The sequence below is a fragment of the Pinus tabuliformis genome, chromosome 4_1, assembly GCF_031772625.1.
Source record: "Pinus tabuliformis cultivar Carrire ecotype Pingquan chromosome 4_1, CPIR1, whole genome shotgun sequence".
Taxonomy (NCBI): Eukaryota; Viridiplantae; Streptophyta; class Pinopsida; order Pinales; family Pinaceae; genus Pinus; species Pinus tabuliformis.
In genome coordinates, this window is record NC_142303.1 from 634,762,266 (window position 1) to 634,766,652 (window position 4,387).

The 4,387-nt window shown below is 43.5% G+C and overlaps 1 long non-coding RNA gene across 1 annotated transcript; it reads right to left on the reverse strand.

The window, feature by feature from the left end:
• Positions 1-3,244: 3,244 nt before the first annotated feature.
• On the reverse strand, positions 3,245-3,761 carry LOC149177645 (uncharacterized). Its single transcript, XR_016258788.1, has 2 exons — positions 3,698-3,761; positions 3,245-3,571 (listed from the first exon to the last, which is right to left on the reverse strand). It is a non-coding gene; the product is annotated as an uncharacterized LOC149177645 (long non-coding RNA).
• Positions 3,762-4,387: the final 626 nt, after the last annotated feature.

Here is a 4,387-nt window from a genome sequence, read left to right on the forward strand (position 1 = left end):
TAGTGGGGCAGCTTACTTTACAAAAATAGATCTGAAGAGTGGGTACCATCAGATCAGAATCAGAGAGGGAGACGAATGGAAGACAACCTTCAAGACCAACGAAGGACTGTACGAATGGCTGGTCATGCCATTTGGGTTGAGTAACGCTCCGAGTACTTTTATGAGACTAATGAACGAAATGTTAAAGGAATTTATTGGAAAATTCGTGATAGTCTATCTGGATGATATTTTAATTTTCAGCAGGACGAAAAGAGAGCACCTTCAGCATATTCGAAGGGTATTCGAGAAGCTGCAGCAGAACAAACTGCTGATAAATTTGAAGAAATGCACTTTCTTGCAGAAGGAGTTAATTTATCTGGGATTTGTAGTTGCAGAGAACGAGTTAAAGATGGACCCAGAAAAGATTGCAGCGATCCTAAGTTGGCCGTCACCTAAGAATTTATTTGAGGTACGTAGCTTTCACGGTTTAGCAAGTTTTTATCGAAAGTTCATTAAGAATTTTAGTGAAATCTGCGCACCAATGCTAGAAACCATCAAAAAGGCCAGCCAACCTTTTTGTTGGACTAAGGCGGCAGAAAACAGTTTCCAACTCCTAAAGCGGAAAATAACGGAGAGGCCAATCTTGAGACTGCCCGATTTTAGCAAACCTTTTCAGATTCGGTGTGATGCAAGCGAGATAGCTATTGGCGCTGTGCTCAGTCAAGAGGACAGACCAGTGGCATTTTTTAGTGAAAAGCTAAATGAAAGTCGGCAGAAGTATTCGTCATATGACAAAGAGTTCTATGCAGTGGTTCAAGCCTTGAAGCATTGGAGGCACTACTTACTAGGCAATGAGTTCGTCTTGTTCTCTGATAATTCAGCGTTACAGTATATAACACAGCAGCACAAACTGAACCATAAACATGCCAAGTGGGTGGAATACCTGCAGAGTTTTACTTTTGTGTTGAAGCACATAAGTGGGCAAGCCAACAAAGTGGCGGATGCTTTAAGCAGAAGAGCCCTGCTCTTACAAGAAAGTGGCATACAGGTGATGGGATTTGAGTACTTGAAGGATTTGTACCAGATGGACGCGGATTTCAAAGAAGCTTTTGAAGCATGCCAGAATCCCATATTGAGGAATACAAGCCCATAGCTAGATTTCAATTTACAGGAAGGATTATTGTTTTGAGGAGGACAGCTATGTGTTCTAGACTGTTCGATGAGGGAAAACTTAGTAAGAGAGAAACACAGTGGCGGACTAGCGGGACATTTTGGCATCGATAAAACATTGGAGCAGCTCGGGCATTTTTATTACTGGCCAAAAATGAGCCGGGACGTACAGAGATATGTAACCAGGTGTAAAATCTGCCAACTGGCGAAAGGACACAGCCAGAACACTGGGCTGTACACACCCCTACCTGTTCCAAGCAGGCCGTGGGATTCGGTCAGCATTGACTTTGTCCTAGGATTGCCTAGAACGCAGCGGGGATATGATTCAGTGATGGTGGTGGTGGATAGGTTCTCAAAAATGGCTCATTTCATTCCTTTCCGGAAGACTAGCGACGCCACAAACGTGGCACACCTCTTCTTTACAGAAGTAGTTCGATTACATGGCTTACCTAGAACTATAGTTTCAGACAGGGATGTGAAGTTCACAGGACACTTTTGGCGCACCCTGTGGAAAAAGCTGGGCACACAGTTAAATTTCAGTTCTGCGTATCACCCGCAGACTGATGGACAGACAGAGGTGGTGAACAGGAGTTTGGGCAACTTGTTACGAAGTTTGACAGGAGAAAACTCGCGATTATGGGATCGAGCTCTTGCCCAGGCAGAATTTGCTTATAACGATTCGCCCAATCGGAGCACCGGTCTTAGCCCATTTCAGATCTTGTATGGTATGCATCCCCGAGGAGTACATGAATTACGAGATCTGGGACAACTAGAAAGGAGAAGTGCAGACGGAGAAGATTTTGCCGAAGCAATGAGCGAACTGCATGAAAAGGTTAAATTAAGATTACAGGACAGCACGCAGAAATACAAACAGCATGCAGACATAAAGCGGCGAGAGGTACATTTTGAGATTGGAGACGAAGTCCTTGCGCATCTGCGCCGGGAACGGTTTCCTAAGGGTACGTATAACAAGCTGAAATTCAAGAAAATCAGCCCATGCAAAATTCTGCGGAAATTTTCAGCGAATGCATATGAAATTCAGTTGCCACTTGATATAGGTATATCACCCATATTCAACGTGGCAGACTTGTTCCCATATCATGCCCAGGCAGAAGATGATAGAATGGTACAGCCACAACGGGACACCCAGTTCGAGAGCAGTCTTTGGAAGAAACAGATGCCTTCGGTCCGGACCCATGAAATCGAAGGAATCCTCAGCACACAGGTAGCCAAGAAGATGCACAGGAAGGAGTATCTACGTTACCTCGTCAAGTGGAAGGACCGTGCAATGGAGGACAACTCCTAGCTCGACGAGACACAGATTCGGAGGGCTGGCTACTCGGTGGAGGAACTCATGGAACGGAGCCATGAGATCTCTCTTTTACCGCGGCAGCCTGATGCAGGAGCATCTGGTCAACAGGGTGAAGACCGAGAGAGGGCGAACACAGTTTCTGAAGAAGATTGGGAAGGATAAACAGTCATTGAGTGGACAACAAGCCTGTCCGAGTTCCTATGTTTTTTTGTTTTATTTCTTTCATGGTAAACTACAGTATTGACTTCTGTTGTTTACATTTTTGTTCATTATATTTAAAATATTGTAATAGGGCCTAGTTAGACAAGTTAAGAATAGATTAGTGTCAATAGGTGATTAAAGACAACTAACCCTTATGGTCTAAAGGCAGACAAAGTAAACTAATGAATAGTCAAGAAAATCATGCCTAGAGTAACTGCAAAATAAACTGTAATAAAATAACTACCAGCAGTTATCAAAGTGCCTGAAACTATTGTACAAAAAGACAAGCAAGATAACATGGAGGAGTTCAGCAGCGGAGCATTTGAATGAGAATAATAGATATACATATTTTTCCTTCATCTAATTCAGTGCACGAGTAAACAAACTGTTCAAATATTTATGTCCTCAGTAACAAATAATCTACATGTATAAGTGCTGTATAATTATTTCATTTCAGGTAAATATAATAATAGTGTTTTACAGTATCCAAGAATCGATTAACTGGCCGAGACAACAGTGAGCACAAGGCGGGAAGGAACCAACAAATACAGAGGGACAAACTAGACCATAACAGCAACCGGGTAAGCCACCAGAACCAACTGTAGCCAAGTTTATATATCGCTGAATATTACATTGTATTTCTACATAACAAAAGAATTACATATGCTGTACATCGAGGGTTCACCGAACAAGTTGCAAACGACCCACAAATAAAACCCTCCTACGTTACGGCTGAGGGTTTGAGAAAACCCAACAAGCCCAGACTCGACAGACCAACTAACAGGTCACACAACAAGCGATAGCAAACACGACAAAGACCAAGAGCCATTGCAAGAAAGTGAAACGAGAGCAGAGCTACCCGGGTGGAATCGATAAGAGCCCTTGCGAAGACACGGGAACCGGCCACACCTGCAAGCGAAATATAAGGTGGAGGGTCAGGGTTTATAACCAGACAAAACCCTTGCACATAAGAATGAAACTATGATACTGTAAGTATAAGAAAACCTGCGTATGGTTGAGGTGAAGTCACCATACCTTACAGTGAGCCGGAACCAAAGGCCTACATAACCGAAGCATTGACCCTGTCCACAGAGGGGCTGCGGAACGTTAGTTCCAGCACAAACAGAGGAAAAAGGAAAATAGCATGAAACAGAGTCATACCTTGTTTACAGAGCCGAGCGCCGGAGAAGAACCAAGCTGAGAGACCAGCGACTTGTGCATCTGTCAACTGAGCGGACCAAACATCATTCATTACAGGCATTCACCACAAATTTGCTAAGAAGACCAGAACCGACAGTATTCACAAGAGCAAACCCAGAAATGTTCTCACAGTCATAAAAACGAATTGAATGCACGATGGAGTCACAGTAACTTAACAACAAAAACTTGAAGCCGAATATACAGACTCTCACAGTAATGACCAGACAGAGCTAAGCAGCATTATTTCACCATAAGACCGGCGGAAACTCAACAGGGTTTCACCACAGACACAGATAACCAGAGGCGGAGCCAAAACCAGTCCCAGACCACCGAGACCAAGTAACAAAGGTAATAATGACGGGAGAGGCACGAACCGGCAGTAAAAAGTGAATTAGGGTTTGTCAAATTCGAGGAGGGCAGGTGTCATAAGGAGGAACAATACCAAGTACCGTGGATTGATTGTCAATTAAAACCAAAATCAATTTGCAATCACCATATATCCGAGCCAGATTCTTAGTGTAGGTC